The sequence below is a fragment of the Balaenoptera borealis genome, assembly GCF_965194805.1.
Source record: "Balaenoptera borealis genome assembly, chromosome: 2".
Classification (NCBI taxonomy): domain Eukaryota; kingdom Metazoa; phylum Chordata; class Mammalia; order Artiodactyla; family Balaenopteridae; genus Balaenoptera; species Balaenoptera borealis.
In genome coordinates this window covers 40,095,753-40,116,819 of record NC_138867.1, presented here as the reverse complement: position 1 = coordinate 40,116,819, position 21,067 = coordinate 40,095,753, and the positions used below count along the sequence as shown (strand labels likewise).

Below are 21,067 nucleotides of genomic sequence, written 5' to 3'. Positions count from 1 at the left end.
GGCTGGCTAAATATCTAAAAATGCATTATTAGTGGTTTATAATACTAATGCCTTTGTCTGAAATCAAGAAGTACTAAAGTAGTTCTGTGTTGCTGCCAGTAACTTAGACTTTTCTTTAAAAATAGAATACTTTGTTTCTATTGCATATATAACTCGACTATTTTATAAAAATCACTATAAGTCCAATGAAATCTGAACAGACATGGAAAGTTGTTAATGGTTTTGAATGTACCATTAACATCATATGGCAGGACACTAGGTGAGGTTGAAGACAGTGATGTGAAACCTGGTGGGGGTCCTTGGTGCTGATGAGTCCACTGTCCCCCTGCTCACAGCGCAGCAGCGTTCAGAACAATCACAGGCAAAGAGGGAAGGGTTTGGGATGGGGGCAAAGAACCCATGATCTTGGTGACTAGGGGATTAAAGCTTGAAAAGAGGAGTTCAATTGTTTGAAAAAAATACTTTTTAGACATTTACATGATGTTCTGGCTGAGAAAATTATAATAAAATTCAGGTAGTGAAAAATTATACTTTATATGGCATTTTAACTAATGTTAAAAATATTACTAGTATAAATAATACACATAAAGTGGCACTTGGAAGCTACTCATTTTGTTGCAGCAGTGTTTTGTGTAAAGCATGTTAACTATTGACACAAGTTTTGCTGAACAGACTACATCATTTAAGTAATAGCAGGTTTCACTTTATTGTTTTAGAGCAATAAGCCAGGCATTTGTTTTGGTTTAATTAATTATTAATTTGATAAAATGATCTTGGGTGGTATCTATATGATGGCAGACAACCAAGCAGTTCACTTAATTAATCTAAACAGTTTGAATTCAGTGAAAAATTATTCAGACCTGCTATTTGACTAAGTCCAATTCAAAACAATGTATCTGTGACTGGACATATACAAATCCCCAATTTATAGCTCATATGCAGTATGCATTCTTCTCTTTTGCCACCACAAAATGGTTCTCAAGCAAGAAAAATTGCTTTCCCAATGTAAAATAATCTGAAATATTTATGTAGTAAATTGAATTTTTAACTGTTAATGCTTGCTATTTTTCCTAGCAAAGACAATTCAATTCAGTAACTTTAAGCAGAAAAGGTACTCAGAAAATTAAAGTTGAATTTTGCCTTTTCAGAGTCTCTCCGGAGAACTTCCAGAAAGTTATTCTACCACTGTTAGGTTAAAAATGGAATGCTTCCATTAACTAACCTCACGGAGATGAATGGATTAACTAAAAATGACCAACTGTAAATTGAAATGACCAACTGAAAATACTAAGCAAGCAGAAAAGCTGAAGTAGGAAAACTACTCCACGTTTATATATTAGACACCTTGGGAAATTCTATCAGTCTTTCTAGCTAACAGAGTTTTGCAGCATAATAAGTAGATTTAATGATGTCTTAAAATTCCCAGATATTTTCATATTCAGTTTATGCTCTAATGTAAATCTTCTCTTTGCAGTCTTTCCCTTTTTTCTCAGCCTCTAGTTACCCAGGCCAAAACCTAGAGCTCATTGTGCTCTTTTCTTCTCTATTAACTAATGTTTATAAGTCATGAATCTCTATTCCTTTGGCCTTTTTAATAGCTCATTAATCCTCCCACTGCTTCCCCTACCCCACGCTCGCCAGCTGCAACAGCTAAGGTCTTGATTTTCCTACCTCAGTCTCATCTTCGGTTAATCATTTTTTGCATTGCTGCTGGGCCATATTTCTGAAACACAAATCTCACTATGTAGCTTAATGTGGCAGCTTCCATGACAAAGCTCTACAGGCTCACCTTTGCCATATCTTAATATTGCAGTTTTCCAAATTGCAATCCTTTCCCACTGTCTTGATTTAGCCTTGACATAGAGAGAGTCTGTCCAGAATGCTGCCCCCTGTGCTCCTCCCTTTTGATGAACTCAAGTTTAGCTTTCAAGACTTTAATCTGATGTTACTTCCTGGCAGATCCCTCACACCCAGCTGAGTATGTGCCATCTTATGAGCTCAAATAACTCCATGTTTCTTTGTGCTTACTACCCTGTATTATAAATATGTACTTATATGCCTCCTTCCTGGATTCTGCTTTTATTTCTGTATCCCATACCTCCCACAGAGAGGGTACATTGGAGATGCCATGAAGTGTGTGGTGCATGGATAAATGTACAGGTAAACATCAAATTTCATAAATTTACACTTATTTTTAGAAGAACAATCTAAATTGTGACATCAGAATTGAAACAGATTAATCTCCAAGATTTACAAGCAGCTCATGCATCTCAATAACAAAAAAAACATACAACCCAATCCAAAAATGGGCAGAAGACCTGCCAACAAACACATGAAAGGATGCTCAGCATCACTAATCATTAGAGAAATGCAAATCAAAACTACAATGAGATATCATCTCACACTGGTCAGAATGGCCATCATCAAAAAATCTAGGAACAATAAATGCTGGAGAGGGTGTGGTGAAAAGGGAACCCTCTTGCACTGTTGGTGGGAATGTAAATTGATACAGCCACTATGGGGAACAGTATGGAGGCTCCTTAAAAAACTAAAAATAGAACTACCATATGACCCAGCAATCCCACTACTGGGCATAGACCCTGAGAAAACCATAATTCAAAAAGAGTCATGTACCAAAATGTTCATTGCAGCTCTATTTACAATAGCCAGGACATGGAAGAAACCTAAGTGTCCATCATCGGATGAATGGATAAAGATGATGTGGCACATATATACAATGGAATATTACTCAGCCATAAAAAGAAACGAAATTGAGTTATTTGTAGTGAGGTGGATGGACCTAGAGTCTGTCATACAGACAGAAGTAAGTCAGAAAGAGAAAAACAAATACCATATGCTAACACACATATATGGAATCTAAGGGGGAAAAAAAAAAAGGTCATGAAGAACCTAGTGGCAAGATGGGAATAAAGACACAGACCTACTAGAGAATGGACTTGAGGATATGGGGAGGGGGAAGGGTAAGATGTGACAAAGTGAGAGAGTGGCATGGACATATATACACTACCAAACGTAAAATAGATAGCTAGTGGGAAGCAACCGCATAGCACAGGGAGATCAGCTCTGTGCTTTGTGACCACCTAGAGGGGTGGGATAGGGAGGGTGGGACGGAGGGAGATGCAAGAGGGAAGAGATATGGGAACATATGTATATGTATAACTGAATCACTTTGTTATAAAGCAGAAACTAACACACCATTGTAAAGCAATTACACTCCAATAAAGATGTTTAAAAAAAAAAAGAATTGAAACAAAATATTTTAACAGAGATAAACAAGCCTTTAAAACTTCACTGTTTGCTTCTACTTCTTTGAAAAACAGTAGTAATAGAATAAAAAGTCCTGTCAGATTTTAATAATGTGTAATAATCTAATGAGCAAAGGGAGTTCTGATTCCTAAACTATTATACAGGGTATGTTGCTTTCAACTTATCTAAATTCCTATTGGGACTTCCCTGGCGGTCCAGTGGTTAAGACTTCGCCTTCCAATGCAGGGGGTGCGGGTTTGATCCCTGGTCAGGAAGCTAAGATCCCATATGCCTCCCAGCCAAAAAACCAAAACATAAAACAGAAGCAATATTGTAACAAATTCAATAAAGACTTTAAAAATGGTCCACATCAAAAAAACTTCAAAAAAAATGTTCCTATTGTCCTTTATTTTTCATAGGCAGTGCAAATGTTAACCTTATCTTTATCCTTTATTTTAATAAGATAGTGTATTGACTTTATATACATAAAGAATTTTAGTAATTGTAGTTCTTTGCATGGTACTGTAGATATTAGTGTCCACTTCCCTAACTTTCTCTTTCCTCCTCCCTGCCAATACCTCAAGATTACCTCAGAATATCTCAGAATCCAATTCAAAATTTGTATTAAATATATTTTTTAGAAAGCTTTCGTTGGTTAGTTTTGGTCACTGAAAGTTTGTAATTAATTAAATTCATCAAAAGAAAAAAATGTCAGTTCTGCTCACTTATTCCCTGGGTTTTCATCTTTGAGGCATTTAAATAGATTTATGCAAATTATTTACTCAATATCTACTTCTTTATAGAAAATGAATCTTCTCTAACTGAACAAGTTATGCAGTGAATTAGGGACTTGCTTCCTGTTAGCATGTTTAGGTGGCAGCAAGTTCAAGTGTGTGTTCCAGTATTAATTAAAAAGCACACTGACCTATTATAGCTTTCTCTGAATTTATATTTATTGAATGACTGAAAAATAGATGAACGACTCAATTATTTTGGAATCTTAAATTATACATATTTATGTAATATCTACTTTGATTTTGATTAATTAACTGTGAACTTATCTTCTCTAGCATAGATAAAAAGAAAACTGGAACTATCTATATGCATTTCTTTCACGTGATATTTAGGAATGTATTTGCAGTATACCTGAAAGGTCAGTTACATGCTCAGTTTATCAGCTGAGTTCTTTATTGAGGGTATATCATATTATTAAATAGTAATAAACACATTTGTTGAGTGCTTAGCATGTGACAGGTACTGTGCTAAATACTTTGAAATGTGTTATCTCATTTAATTTACACATCATCTTATGCTACAGAAACTATTAACTACTTTTTTATAGATGAGGAAACTAAAGCTTGAGAGATTAGGTATTTGGATCTGGGATTGAAATCCAAGGAGTCCTCCTCAAGAGTCTAGGTTTAACTACGTTGAACAGCTTTGGCCTGCTACTTAGGTGCTTCTTAGAAAAATGAGGCTATTATCTATTAACTGTCTTTTTTAAAAAAAAATTTCACTCCTTTCGATGGTCAGTTAAATCATAAGTTCCATAATTTTATTCTTAAGGCTTATAGAACCTATTCTGTGGCATACTTGTGTCCCTGCAGTGGTCCTGGGGAATCAATATACTTCTGTTTGTTTTGAGAGTCTTCATTGTTTTCTCAATAACTAGTGTGACCATAAAATTTATCATCCAAACACTGAGAATGAAATAAAGTGCTATTTGTAATTTTACCAGGACAAACAGAAAACAGACTGTCAAGTCACATTTTTAGCCTGTAGGTAGGAGCTAAGTACTTTATGGATGATCTAGCCTAGGCACAGCAGTAATATCTGCAATTTTGAGTAATAAACACTTTGAAATTTACCTCCAAGGAACGACCTATCTTTAGCAAATGCCAGGTGAGTCTCACTATAGAGATGTGCCTATAATGAGACAATTTAGTAAGCTTAAAGATTTATTACTTTTCAAAAGTAGTATGATTAAAGTGTATCAGCATTTGAAAATGTGATTCACAAGTTGTAAGAGAAGCTGGGAAAGAAAGTCCTGTTTTTGATAGCCTGTGAAATGAACTAGACAATTCTTTGGACTTGCTTACCTTCATGATTAATGTGTCATAATGATAATATCTATGTAATTCTCAATAAGTCAGGAATGCCTGATTATGCCCTTATAATAAAATTTACTTATGAAATCAGTGAACACCACTCATGACTAACATTGTCAAAATTACTTTTAATCACATGATTAACCTGTAACATTTATATTTCATTATTTCTCATGTCCCAAATGGGAGAATGCTAGTGAAACTTGTTTAGGGTATTGGTTAAAGTCTATATATTATTTTGGTGTGTTATCTATTAAGAACTTTTGCTTATAAAAATTGATTTTGCTATTTAATTTGTAATTTACTTCAGAAAATAATTAGCACAAATTCTTATTTTTCTAAAGTTTATTTGATAAACAAATGAAAATATTAGACTTATTACATATATAATTAACTATAATGCTATGTAATCGTTTAAAAATATCACAAAATATGATGACATGAACTGCTTTTGTGTCTCTTAAGATAGAAATTTGACCATAAACTTTACTTTTTTTTTTTTTTTTTAAGTCAAGGACCATGGATTTATTAGGACATATTTCCTAGTAGTTGTAATTTTTTTTAGCATGTGTGTCTAAATTCTCATTAATGCCTTTCTGTATTATGTAACCAGTACAGAAAATGTTTGTACTAGAATGTTTAAAAATGTTTTTGTTGCATTAACTCAAAGGATATGCCTAATATGTATTTAAATTCAATAAAATGTACTCTGAATTAAAAATAAGTATTATAAAATGTATTTTAAATTTTTAATTTTTAATAATCACTTAAATGTGAATTTAAAGGTACTAGATAATAGAAAACACTGACTTTTTTATTTTTTATTTTTGATTATACACACAGGAAATTCAAGTTTTGAAAACAATTCATGCTTCTCAAGTCCAGCAAAAAAAACTGCCTACAGCTGGGATTCTGTATTTTGACACATCAAATAGGAAGTTAGAAAGGAATTTTCAAAACATACCAAGATATGTTTAGAAAATTTAAAAGACAACTGTGGCCTTGACAAAAATGGACATTTAAAATGAAATTAATGTATAGAACATATTTGCTTGTTGTCCTGGGTGATATTTTTTCCCCAGCATTGCAGTGTCATTTTCAATTGGTTTAGCAAAAAGTTACAAAATATTTCAAAATTTGTATTCTATACAAATGTCTACTGCCACAAAAGAGAATCAATATTCCAAACAGAGCGTTTTAATGATCCTGCCAGTCAGTCAAGGTAAAAAGAAAAACACATTAGGGAGAATAGCATATTTCACTATGTATTATACTTGACTCTTACTTTAATTGAAATAATTAAATATATATATTAAAATGATGAATGGCTAATAAAGAAGTGTTTGTGTTGTAAAGCATACGAGGCCAATTTAAAAGGAGTAATTGTATTTGGGCAGTGACTAGATTAAAAAAAAAAGAAATGATTGGGGAGATCCATGTCTGGAAAGATGTAGTTGACATATTTTCCTCTATTCCTCCATCCAAGTATAGCTAACAATCTTGTGCCTTATTAAATAAGTAAATATTTAATATTTACAGTAAAATATTCTGAAAAGTGAGGACAAGAATGCAGATCAACTAGGAACTTTGGGAAACAAGTTATGACACACCAATGAGATTCCTGATTCTAGGTGCTAGAGAAACCAACAGCCTGGAAAGACCAATGGGTTCAGGTACAGAAAGCTCTCCTCTCTTTGGCCAAAGAACCAGGAAAGGAAAAATCTAGCAAGGCAGAAAGACATTTAGATAATAACTATTCTTCTCCAGCCAAACACCACCACTGTGGCTCCCCCATGCACAACCAGCAGCAAAAGTTGAGTGGGGAGCTGAGACTTTTAACCCACCTGGTGGTAATGAGGCACCTCTCCCACTCCTAGTGGAAGGCTGAATTCCCACTTCCATCCTAGAGGGACAAGGTACCCCTCCTTCCCTGGATGTCAATGTGGAGGCAAAAGAACTTGGATTTCCAAGTCTACCTGACAATAACCAGGTGAAGTACCCCTTTTCCCACCAAAGTGTCTCACAATACCTAAAGTATCCAGGTTTCGATAGAAACCTCACTCGTTTTACCATAAATCATGAAAATGTTTCTCTGAATAAGAAAAAACAATCAACAGATGCCAATGCCATGATGAAAACAGAATTATCTGATGATGATTTTAAAACAGCCATCATCAAAATGCTTCAGTGAGCATTTATGAACAAATGGGAAAAAAAGCAAATAAATAGAAAGTATCAGAAAATAAATAGAAGATGTAAGGAAGACCCAAATAGAAATTTTAGAACTGAAAAATACAATAACTGAAATTTTTTAAAAAACTCAGTAGATAAGCTCAACAGCAGGATGGAGTATGATAGAAGAATAAATCAGTCATACTGAAGACAACAATAGAAATTGCCCAATCTACAACATAGATCATCTAGACTAAAAAACATGACAGAGCCTTAGGGACCTGTGGGATAACAACAAAAGATAAATATTTGTGTTACTGGAGTCCCAGAAGGAGAAGGGAAATGGCAGCACTGAAGAAGTACTCTGAGAAATAAATAATGGCTGAAACTTTCCCCAAATTTGGCAAGTGACATAAACCTACAGATTCAAGAAGCTGTGCAAATAACAAACCATAAACCCAAAGAAATCTATGCCAAGACCCACTGTAATCCATGTTGTGAAAACTAAAAATAAATAACCTTGAAAGCAATACAGAAACACCTTATCTGTTGGGACAAAAACAAACTGAATGACAGTGGATTTCTTATCAAAAACCATGAAGGACAGAAAGAAGAGTCACAGCATTTTTCAAATGCTCAAAGTACTGTAAATCCAAAGTTCTATATCTGGTGAAATGATCCTTCAATAATGAAGCAGAAATCAAGACATTCTCAATGAGGGACAACTAAAAAACTTTGTCACCATCAGACCTACCCTAAAAGAATGGCTAAAGAAAGTTCTCTGCAGGGGTTGAGCAGGTGGGGCTCACACCTACGTGGCCGGGTGGGGAGCCCGGGGGACGGGGGAATGAGGAGGCAAGGCAGGTCTTGCAACGCCGCGCTTCGGCTCGCATGGGCATTGGGTGCATGGTTGTAGCTGCCTGGTGGCGGGAGAAGTGGCGCTCGAGCCAAAGGACATGCAACTGCCCTCGCGTGGTCATGGAGGCGCCGCAGTGGCTACTGGCAACCACTTCGGCCCCTAGCTGGAGCCGAAAGCTACTGCTGCTGCGGCTGCTGCTGTTCCTGCTGCCGGCCAAAGCTCTGTGGGGCTTGGAGGTGGAGGAGAGGCCCCCAACCCACGAAGAGGAGTGCCACTTCTATGCATGTACACAAGTGTACCTGGTGGGGAGGCGTCCCAGGTTTCGGTTGCCAACCACTCCCTGCACCTCAGCAAAGCCAAGATTTCCAAGCCAGCACCTTATTGGGAAGGAACAGCTGTGATAAATGGAGAATTTAAGCAGCTGGAAGTTAACTGATTATTGTGGGAAATACCTGGTTTTTTTCTTCTACCCACTTGATATCACTTTTGTGTGTCCAACTGAAATCAGTTATTCTTTGGTAATAGAACTGAGGAATTCAGATCCATAAACACTTAAGTGGTAGCATGCTCTGTCGATTCACAGTTTACCCATTTGGCCTGGATTAATACCCCTCGAAGACAAGGAGGACTTGGGCCAATAAGGATTCCACTTCTTTCAGATTTGAACCATCAGATCTCAAAGGACTATAGCGTGTATCTGGAAGACTCGGGCCACACTCTTAGAGGTCTCTTCATTACTGATGACAAAGGAATCCTAAGACAGATTACTCTGAATGACCTTCCTGGGAGTAGATTTGTGGATGAGACACTGCGTTTGGTTCAAGCATTCCTGTACACCGATAAACATGGAGAAGTCTGCCCTGGTGGTTGGAAACCTGGTGGTGAAACAGTAATCCCAGATCCAGCTAGAAAACTGAAGTATTTTGATAAACTGAACTAAAAATTACTCCCTCAGGTCTTGATGCTTGAAACTTCTCAATAAAGTTCACTGTTTTATTATCAAAAAAAAAAAAGTTCTCTGAAGAGAAAGCAATTATAAAAGAAGAAATTTTGGAACATCATGAAGAGAGAAATAACAATGGAAAAGAATAAAAATATCAATGAATACAATAGACTTTCTTCTCTTGATTTTCTCTATTATTTTTGACTGTTAAAGCAAAAATTACAAAATTGTCTGATCTGGTTGTCAATATAATGTAAATGTAAAGGAAATATTTAATATACTTACATAATAAATGGGAGTGTAAAGGGACATAAAAGAAGATAAAGTTTCTACACTCAAACTGGTAAAATGTCTACATCAGTAAATTGTAATAAGTTATGCATTATGATACCTAGAGAAACCACTAACAAAGATATACAAAGCTATTATAGATAAATCAAAATGGAATGTAAAAAAATGTTCTAGTAACCCACAGGAATGAAAGAAAAAGAAAAAAGAATGATAAAACAGTAAAGTAAAAGGATGGAAATATATGCCATGTAAACTTTAATCAAAAGGAAATAGGAGGGACTTCCCTGGTGGCGCAATGGTTAAGAATCCGCCTGCCAATGCAGGGGACACGGGTTCGAGCCCTGGTCCGGGAAGATCCCACATGCTGCGGAGCAACTAAGCCCGTGCGCCACAACTACTGAGCCTGCGCTCTAAAGCCTGCGAGCTACAACTGCTGAAGCCCGTGTGCCTAGAGCCCGTGCTCTGCAACAAGAGAAGCCACTGCAATGAGAAACCTGCGCACTGCAACGAAGAGTAGCCCCCACTCGCCGCAACTAGAGAAAGCCTGAGCACAGCAACAAAGACCCAACGCAGCCAAAAATAAATAAATGAATAAATAAATTAATTAATTAAAAAAAAAAAAGAAATAGGAGTGGAGACTATTACTATCCAATGAAGTGGTTGTCAGAGCAAAGATAATTACCATTAACAGAAAGGGACAATTCATAATGGTAAAAGAATCAACCCAACAAGCAAATGTAGACCAAACAACAGAGTTGCAAAATATGTGAAGCAAAACTAATAAAACTGAAAGAAGAAACAGACAAACCCACAATTATAGTTGGAGACTGCAACATCCTTCTCTCAACTGATAGAACAACTAGACAGAAAAAATGGCAAGTATATAAAATAACAACACTGTTACCAAATACAAGTTCTTGTGCCCCACACACAGTGAGGACAAACAAACTGAAACATGAAACGTCAGAGTTTGGAGCAGAGAAATGTTTATTACAGAGCCATACAAGGAGACAGGTGGCTTGTGTCCAAAAAGCCCCGAACTCCTTGAATGGTTGCAGCAAAGCACTTTTAAAGGCAAGGTTGGGGGAGGGGGGGAGAGTGGTTAGTTGCTACAAACTTCTTGGTGTTGAAACCCTTTGTTCTTGCAGCTGTCCACGAAGGTCAGGTCAAGATGTTCCTGTAAAGCTCCAACACATGCTATACTCTGTTTTGCAACTTTTTATCTCTATATGAATGGACTCTTACAGGTCAGAACCCTGAGAACAGGGCTCCTGTATATTTCAGGCTATAGGCAACGTTCTTTTACAAAAGCTGCAGAGCCAGCATGACTAACACAGGCAACAAAGCGCAAGGTTAAAGTAAAAGGAACAGATCCAATATGGAGTCAGATTTGTTCTTCCCTATTACAACACCATCAACAAATAGTATCTAATTTACATATATGGAACACTAACTCAAAACAGCAGAACATGTGCCCATGGAACACATACCAAGATAGATCGTATCTTGGATCATAACCCAAACATCAACAAATTAAAAAAAAAACTAATAGTATTTTTTCATCCAAATGGAATCAAACTAGAAATCAGTAACAGAAAGCAAACAGGAAATCTCTAAACTTGGAAGTTAAACAATACACTTGTAAATAACCTATGAGTCAAAGAGGAAATCTCAAGGGAAATTTTAAAAATACATTGAACAGAAAGAAAATGAAAATACAACATCAAATTTATGGGATACAGCTATTGCAATGCTGGCAGGGACATTTATAACATTATATTCTTATGTTAGAAAAGAGGAAAAGTCTCAAATCAATCTAAGCTCTCACCCCAAGAAACTAGAAAAAGAAAAAATAAATCCAAAGTAAGCAGAAGGAAAAGAATAATATATATAAGAACATAAATCAATGAAATGGAAAATACAAATAATAGACAAAATCAATGAAACAAAAATCTGGTTCTTTGAAAAGGTCAATAAAATTGACAAACCTCCAGCAAGACTGACAAAGCAAAAAGAAGACAGAAATTACCAATATCAGGAAGGAAACAAGGCAATATCATTAGAGAACCTGCAGACATTAAAAAGATAATAAAGATATACATGAACAACTCTGTCCACATAAATTTTGACAATTTAGATGGAACAAATTACTACACAATTACTGCACAAACTACCACAAATCACACAATGTACAAAAGTTAATAGAATAGGTCTACAATTATTAGGGAAATTAAATTGATAATTTAAAAACTATCAAAAAGGAAATCTCCAGGCCCAGACGATTTCACTGGAGAATACTACCAAACATTTAAAGAGAAAATAACACCAATTCTTCATAATTTGTTTCAGAAAATAAAAGAGGAACAAACATTTCCCAATAATTTTTATGAAATCAGTGTTACACTTACACTAAAACCAAAGATAGTACAAAAGAAAACTACAGACCAATACCCCTTGTGAATATAGAGCAAAAATCCTTAAAAATACATTAGCAAATGGAATTTAGCAATATATAAAAAGAGTTATATACCATGACCGAGTGGAATTTATTCCAGGGATGTAAACTGGGTCAATATTTTAAAATCAATCATTGTAATCCACCATATTATCAGTGTAAAGGAGATAAATCACAATTATCAAAAATTGGTGCAAAGTAAGCGTTTGACAAAATTCAACACCCAATCATGATAAAAACTCAGAAAACGAGGAACAGAGGGGAACATCCTCAACTTGATGAAGAACATCTACACAATCCAATAACTAACATCATACTTAATGGTGAAAGTGGAATGCTTTCTTTTTAAATTTGGGAACAAGGCAGTGGTGTCTCCTATCCCCACTGCTAGTCTACATATTACAGGAAGTTCCAGGAAGCTCAATAAGGTAAGAAAAAGAAATAAAAGACACACAGATTGGAAAGGAAGATATAAATCTGTACATATTTGCAGATGACATGATGGTCTACATAAAAAATCCTAAGAAATATACCAAAAACTCCTAGAACTGATATTTAACAGTTTACAGTTCAGTAATGTCTTAAGATCCAAGTAAAACATACAAAGATCAATTGTATTTCTATATAAAAGCAATGACCCCTCAGAAACTGAAGTTAAGAATATGATACCATGTATAATCTCTAGAAATCAAAAAAATTAAACACAGGTATAAATCTAACAAGACATGCACAGGACTCCTATGCTGAAATCCAAAAAACAGAAAGAAACCAAAGATCTAAATGAATAGACATTTGGTGTTCATAAATTGGAAGACTCAACAAAGTAGAGATGTCAATTTTCCCCAGAGTGATATACAGATTTAATTATCATAATCCAGTAAGGTTTTTTCCTGAAGATAATTATTAAATAATAAATAAATAAATAAATAAATAAATAAATAAATAAATAAATAAATAAAGCAAAATTATTCTAAAATTTATTTGGAAAGGAAAAAAGAAATAGAATAGTTGAAACAATTTTGAAAAATCAGAATAAAAGAGGAATCACTTCATTCAATGTCAAGATTTATTATACAACTGTTACACAATACTGTGTAGTACTGACAGAAGGACAGACATACAGAACAATGGAACAGAATAAAGAATTCAGAAATACTCCTACACAAGTACTGCCAAAGAGTCTTTTCAACAAATGCTGCTGGAGGAATTGGTTATCCAAAAAGATGACCCTCATCTTAAACCTCACGTTTTGCAAAAAATATCTCAAAATGGATCACAAATTTCATTACAAGGCTTAAAGCTAAATCTTCCACATCCATGTTCATACAGCACTATTCACAATAGCCAAGAGGTGGAAGCAAAGCAAACATCTGTTAAGAGATGAATGGATAAACAAAATGTAGTAGAGTCATACAACAGAATTTATTCAGCTTTAAAAGAGAAAGAAATCCTGTTACCTGCTACAACATAGATGAACCTTGAGGAATTATGCTAAGTGAAATAAACCAATCACAAAAAAGACAAACACTGTATGATTTCACTTCTGTGAGGTATCTAAAGTTGCCAAATCCACAGAAACAAAGGAGAGTGGTGGTTACCAGGGGCTGGGGAGGAGGGGAATAAAGGAGTTATTTAGAGGGTATGGAGTTTTAGTCCTGCAAGATGAAAAAGTTCAGAAGATCTGTTTAACAACAATGTGAATATACCTAATACTACTAAGCTGTACACTTAAAAATGGTTAAGGTGGTGAATTTACGTACTTTTTTTAAACCACAAGAAAAAAAAGAATGACAGGGTAAAAAAATAACCTATATATCCTTCGGTAGAAAAATAGGAGAAAATCTTCAGAAACTAGGGCTTGGTAAAGAGTATATAGGAATGACATCAAAAGAATAATCCATAAAAGAAAAAACTCGTAAATTACAAACCAACAAAATTATAAACCTTTACTCTGCAAAAGACATTCTTAAAAGGATGAAAAGATAAACTACACACTGGGTGAAAATATTTGCAAGTCACATATCTGACAAAGGACTCATATTTAGAATATATAAAGAACTCTCAAAACTCCACACTAAAAACAAAACAATCGAACTAGAAAATGAGCAAAAGGCATGAAGAAACATTTCACTGAAGAGGATATATAGATGGCAAATAAGTACATACAAAGGTGTTCAACATCACTAGTTATTATGGAAATACAAATTAAGATCACAATGAGCTATCACTACATACACATGAGAACAGCTAAAATAATATCAAAAACACCAAATGCTGACAAGGAGGCACAGAATGAAATCTCTCATATATTGTTTGTGGAAATGTATAGACACTCTGAAAGATGGTGTAAGAGTTTCTTAAAAATAATAAATATGACCCAGCAATCACATTCCTAGGCATTTATCTCAGAGAAATGAAAACTTAGGTTCACACAAAAAACCTGTACATGATTGTACACAGCAGCTTTAATTATAGTAGCCTCAAACTGGAAGCAGCCAAATTGTTTTACGATGGTAACTATTTAAGCAAACTGTGCTACATCCATACCATGGAATATTTCTCAGCAATTAAAAGGAACAAACATGCAACAATTTAGATGGATTTCAAGGATGTTACGCTGAGTGAAAAAGCCCATCTCAAAAGGTATGATTCCATTTCTATGATATTCTCATAATGAGATTATAAAGATGGAGAACAAATTAGTTTTTGCTATGACTATAAAGAGGTAGCACTGGATATGACTATAAAGAGATAGCATTAAGAAGATCTTTGCAATGAGGTGTTAGTTTTGTATCTTAGTTGTTACATGAACCTATACCAAGTCAATTTCCTGCTCTTGATATTGTGCTATAATTATTTAATTTGTAACCATTGGGAGAAATGGGATTAGGATAAATGGAACCTCTCTGTACTATCTTTGCAATTTCCTATGAATCTATAATTTTTTCAAAATAAAATGTTTAAAAAATGTTTAAATCAACTGAGTAGTCTAAGCATTAAGTGACTAGAATTAGAAAAGAATATGGTAGAGACTTTTTCCTTTTTTATTTTAAGTTCACTTAGAAAATCAACCTAAAAGGTCAGCTAAAATCATTGACAAAAAAGCAAAGTATAGGATTAGTTACAAGCCCCTAGGCTCACATTATAATACCTTATCATTTAGTACTTGCCAAAAAGAAGAGAAAATCTATTTTTATTCTTATTTAAATGACAATAAATGTTTATAAGTTCCTCCCCATCATTGAATTGACAATATTTATGTACAAAGTTGAGAAAGATCATATGAGCATAAGAATCTTTATTCTGTGCTACTGTAGTGCAGATAAAAAAATGCTGCCTGCCATTCTAGTAGACAATGAATGTTGCTGTCCATCAAGCTATCAAGCCATCAAGTCATCAGCCACTGTGGCTGCCCCGAAGGGTGCTCCCTGAGGGGAATTCAGGATGGAGAAAAACAGGATATTGGACCTAGATAGTTAAGATGCATATCTAAGGAATAATTTCAACAGCCCAGACTCTTACATCTTCCCATACATAGGAAAGCACTAAAATCATTAACTTGAGAGGTCTGTTTTTTTTGTGATCAGCAGCCATCTTTTGATGTTTGACTACATGTTTTTGTTGTTTTCAGAAAAGACGCCTATATATCCTGGCTCCTCCCGTACTTCTTCGGAATAGTTCCTCACAGCTACCTGAGAGGCTGTCTCCCAGCCTATAATTCTCCGTAAGGTCCTTGAATAAACATAACTCACAACTTTTAGGTTGTGCGTTTTTCTTCAGTTGACAGTAGTTATAAAAGACATGGAAATTATTTATATTAAATCTTTCATCTTTCCTAACCATAGCTACAAGAGCCACGTTAGCTTTCTGCTGACAAAAAAAAAAAAAATTGTTTTATTTTGGAAATAAATCCATAATCAAGGTTGAATCAAAACCTTGCCCATTTATAAAAATATATCTGTACACACAAAATACCAGAGTATATATATATCCCCATTCATGTCACCTCCCTATCCTAACTATATTTACTCATATATTTGTTTCTTTGAATAGGGGTTTTGGAGCCATTATAATTGTTACCATGTGGAACAGGAGATAAGAGTGATCAATCAGTGTCAGCGTTCACAGTGATTGCAGTGGCAGGAGACAATACAAGTTCACAAGTGAGAGAGACATCTGTTGATGATACTCTTCTAGGTCAGTTAGCTCAGAAAGCATTAAAATTCTGTGTGTTACGAAATATTCTATGTTTTAAAAACTTCTCCTGAAATTCTGAAAACAATGATCAAATTATAGTCTAATTTTGCTCTCAGTGATGCCCTGAAGGTTCCTTAGTTGGTGCAAACAAAAATCTTTAGTTAAATTAAAAAAAAAAAAGTTAGTTTAAAGCACTATAAAAAATAAGTATATTTTACCTAAAGAGAAATCAAAGTTTTGCATTTTATTTAATGTTATAAAAGTATACGAAGAAATGGCAGAAACAATACAAATTTATATGGGGAAAACCACAATTAAGAAAATTAATCCTCAGTCATGGATATTAGATTTGTTTTCACACCTATTAAGTGGTGCCTTGCTATTTTCAATGGTATTGTTTGAGTTTAACAATTAATGGTGAAATTACAGTTTGAGTTCATGCTGCAAAAATGTGTCCATTAAAGTCAGTTGTAGAAAGAAATGATTATGTTCCCTTTTGAAATGGCAGTAAACATCATATCATTTTGGGCTCTTAATCTGGCTTTAAACCATGTGAAATTTATCTGTCATTCTTACTTTTCTGTTTTAATCACAGAAGTTTGCCAAAGTTCTAATTCTTTTGTATCTGTGTCCCTACCATTGTGGACACAGACTAAATGGGACCCAATTACTGTAATAATATGTTTCAGAAAAGCAATCAGTATCCATAGGATTGAGCTTAGGCTGGAAACTTCTCAGCCCAAATGAGAGTTTGGGCTGAGAAGAGAATGAGCCCAAAAGACAGGAGCTGAAAGCCCTTGCACTGGGCTGACTTGAGAAAGAATGTTGCCAAATGAGTGGACTATGACACAGCTGAATTTTGCAAAATCCTGGGAGCTGTGGCAAATGAGCTTTGAACCACTGAGATCATAAATAAAAACATGTTCATTTTTCATCAGTTTTCCTTTTACACCACACATAATAGAATGTGGTAGAGTTATACCTAAGTTATACCTGGCAAAATTGTTGCTAACCAGTATCTAGTGAGGGAGAAAGCCAGGCATCAGCCAGCACTTTGCTTTAGACTTAGAAACCCCAAGAACTTACCTTTGGGGAAGGAAGTTAAGGTATTTAAGAGAGATCATAATTTGAAGCTAGCTTGTTTTCTTGGAATTAGGTCACAGTTGGGCTGACAGGAAAGCATCTGTTTATTCACATGTTTCTTCCCAGGCTCTTTCCCACCACAAATCCTAGTTTTGGGTGTCTTGAAAGACAGAATAGGAATTGCAAGAATGTGGGAATTAAATTCTTGAATTTAAATTGTACAGAGCATTCTTTTCACTTCATTTCATATCCTCTTCTGTGACAATACCAAGAGCATTTTTGCAATAAGTGTTACTGAAATTTTCCTTGCTCATTTTTTAGTGTGCGTTTGTAAAAAGCCCTTAGCACCACTTAAGATTCAATTAACATTGTTATGACAAATATTTTATATACGTTATTTCATTCAAATCATGGGAATGACTGTAAATGCTCTTAGAAAGGCGGTTTATGCCTTCCACAAGCAACTGTAGAGGATTTACTTTGCTCAGCAGTGTGCTAGCCACTGGGAATACACGGATGAAAGAAGCAGGTCCTAAAGAATTTACAGGCTAGTGCTGGGGAAAAAAATAAACAGCAATTTTCAGTACAGTGTGAAAAATGCTTTCTTCTTTGCAGAATACTTTCTGGACTAGAAACAGAAAATACAAAAGAGATCTTCGTTAAAATGGAATGACCTTCCCACGGGCTTTAGTGCAGAAAAGAACATCTTCTCAAAAATTCTCAATTTTAACAATTCCTGACAGTTTTCCAGAGTTTGGGCTGTTAAATGTCAGGTCCCTCTGGTTTGTCCCTCCAACTTCCTTCTTAGCCTATGATGCTGCTCCCTCAGCTATACTGCCTGGGTTAATTGTCACTATTTTGGACACCGCCCCGGTGCCCTGAATTTTGGAAGAGGCCTCTGCTTTCTTTCTGCTTCATTCTTAGATGTGGAATAGTTCCTTTCTCTTTATTCATCATGACATAGAGAATATTTATCCAGATGTTACTGAAGGCTTGACCATACTGGATGAGAAGTACAGCACAGAAAATAATTTATAATTACTCCAAGGTTGCAGCCCTATACTACAGAGTCCTTACCCAACTTCATTGTTTGAATCCAGCCTGCCTCCACCAATAGGAGAACTCCCAGTGTCTCTCTCTCAGAGCCCAGGCCACATGTCCAAAATACTCAGAAAAGGTGAAAGCTTTTCAAACTTCTCTGCCTGTGGAGCACCACTGGAGGCTCACTTTCTTCCCCAGAATTGACATCTTTCCAGTGTGACTGACTGCAGGATAATTCATTGAGGGAAAATTCCACTCTTACCCATAAAACAATCACAGCCAAACAATCCTACAGTCGTGTGAGATCAGTATATTTCCTGAATTCTGAATTGTATAATGTGGGATTATACCTTGGCCAAAACAGTCAAGTTCAGGATGGGATACACAGAATTCACTGCATTTCCATTTCGGTCTCTTCCCATCAAATTAAAAAAAAGACTAAATTTAGGGTCTAATCTCACCAAGATTCTTCCTCTTTCCTGAGTGTAAAAATGAAACCAACAACACAATAATTCACCAAACAGCACTTTGAAGGCTCTAAGAGAACTTTGACAAACTCACCATCAAAAAAATGACCAGTGTTGACTTCCCTGGTGCCGCAGTGGTTTAGAATCCGCCTGCCAATGCAGGGGACACAGATTCGAGCCCTGGTCCGGGAAGATCCCACATGCCGTGGCGCAACTAAGCCCGTGCGCCACAACTACTGTGCCTGAGCTCTAGAGCCCGCGAGCCACAACTACTGAGCCCATGTGCCACAACTACTGAGCCCATGTGCCACAACTACTGAAACCTGCATGCCTAGAGCCTGTGCTCCGCAGCAAGAGAAGCCAGGACAATGAGAAGCCCTTGCACAATGAAGAGTAGCCCCTGCTCGCCGCAACTAGAGAAAGCCCGCGTGCAGCAACGAACACCCAACGCAGCCAAAACCAAATAAATTTATTAAAAAAAAAAAAAAGACCAGTGTCATATCAGTTTACCAGCCTAACTATCCTGGGTATAACAGGATGATAAGACGAGTAAACAGGTATGTACATGTATAATCAATTATTCATATGTTCATACATTCAAGAAATACATACTGTGCAATAGTGCCTGGAATGGTTCTTGGTCTGGGAGACAGAGTAGCAAACAAAATGAAGTGCCTACCTCATGGAACTTAGCTTTTAGTGGGGAGAATAAACTAAAAGGCAAATAAAAAAAATATTAACTGGGATTAATAAATGCTATACAGAAAATAATAAAGCAGATGAAGAAAGACTAACTTGTGCTTTTATTTAAGATATACTGGTTAGAAGTCTTTTCTGGAGGAAGTCCAAGCAGAGACCAGACACTCACAGGACTCTTATGCTCCGGGAGAGCACGACAGACTGAGGGACGGAAAGCACACAGACCCTAAGGTAATAATGTGCTTTATGTGTCCAAGGAGTAGCAAGCAGTTCAGTACAGCTAGAATAGACTGAATGTAGATGAAGTGTAGGAAATAAGGGATAAAATTAGCCAAGGAGCATGTAGGCCATGGAGAGGATTTTAATATTATTCTCAACCATGTGAAAAGTTAGAATTAGGTACAGCTGCAAATGATAAAAAATTTATATTTAGACTAGCTTAAAAAAGATAGAAGATTACTTCTCTTTCATATAAAAACATCAAGATATAGGCATCAAAAATTTCAAAAAATTGGCAGGGACATAGCTCCTTCTATCTTGCTCTTCAATCATTCTCAGAATGTGGTTTTTAGCCTCAGGAACTGAGATAGCTGAAGGAGCTCCAGCTATCAACTCTGCATTTCAATCATCAGAAAGCACAAGGGAGCACCCTAGTATAAATGCTTCTATTTATAAAGTTATATCCCCAAAAGTGTTCCAGACATTTTTTAAAATTGAAATAGAGTTGATTTACAATGTTGTTTTAGTTTCTGGTGTACAGCAAAGTGATTAAGTTATACATATATATACATATTCTTTTCCATGATGGTTTATTACAGGTTATTCAATATAGTTCCCTAGGCTATACAGTAAGTCCTGTGGTTTATATATTTTATATATAATAGTTCGTATCTGCTAATTCCAAACTCCTAATTTATCCCTTCCCCACCTGCTTTCCCCTTTGGTAACCATAAGTTTGTTTTCTATGTCTGTGAGTCTGTTTCTATTTCACAAATACGTTCATTTGTGTCATATTTTAGATTCCACATATAAGTGATACCCTATGGTATTTGTCTTCCTCTTTCTGACTTACTTCACTTAGTATGCTAATCTCTAGGTCCATCCATGTTGCTGTAAATGGCATTATTTCATTCTTTTTTAAGGCCAAGTAGTATTCATTGTATATATGTACCACATCTTCTTTATCCATTCATCTGTAGATGGACATTTTAGGTTGCTTCTATGTCTTGGCTATTGTAAATAGTACTGCTATGAACATTGGGGTGCATGTATCTTTTTATCCAGATATATGCCCAGGAGTGGGATTGCTGGATCATATGGCAACACTATTTTTAGTTTTTTAAGGAACTTCCATACTGTTTTCCACAGTGGCTGCACCAATTTACATTCCCACCAACAGTGTAGGAGAGTGCTTTCTCCACAACCTCTCCAGCATTTGTTATTTGTAGACTTTTTAATGATGGCCATTCTGACCAGTGTGAGGTG

The 21,067-nt window shown here is 35.6% G+C and overlaps 1 pseudogene across 1 annotated transcript; it reads left to right on the top strand.

Annotated features, from left to right (window-relative positions):
- Positions 1–5,587: 5,587 nt before the first annotated feature.
- LOC309624345 (peroxiredoxin-4 pseudogene) lies at positions 5,588–19,371 on the top strand (annotated as a pseudogene). The gene has a single exon. The product of its transcript is annotated as a peroxiredoxin-4 pseudogene (transcript).
- The last annotated feature ends 1,696 nt before the right edge of the window (positions 19,372–21,067 follow it).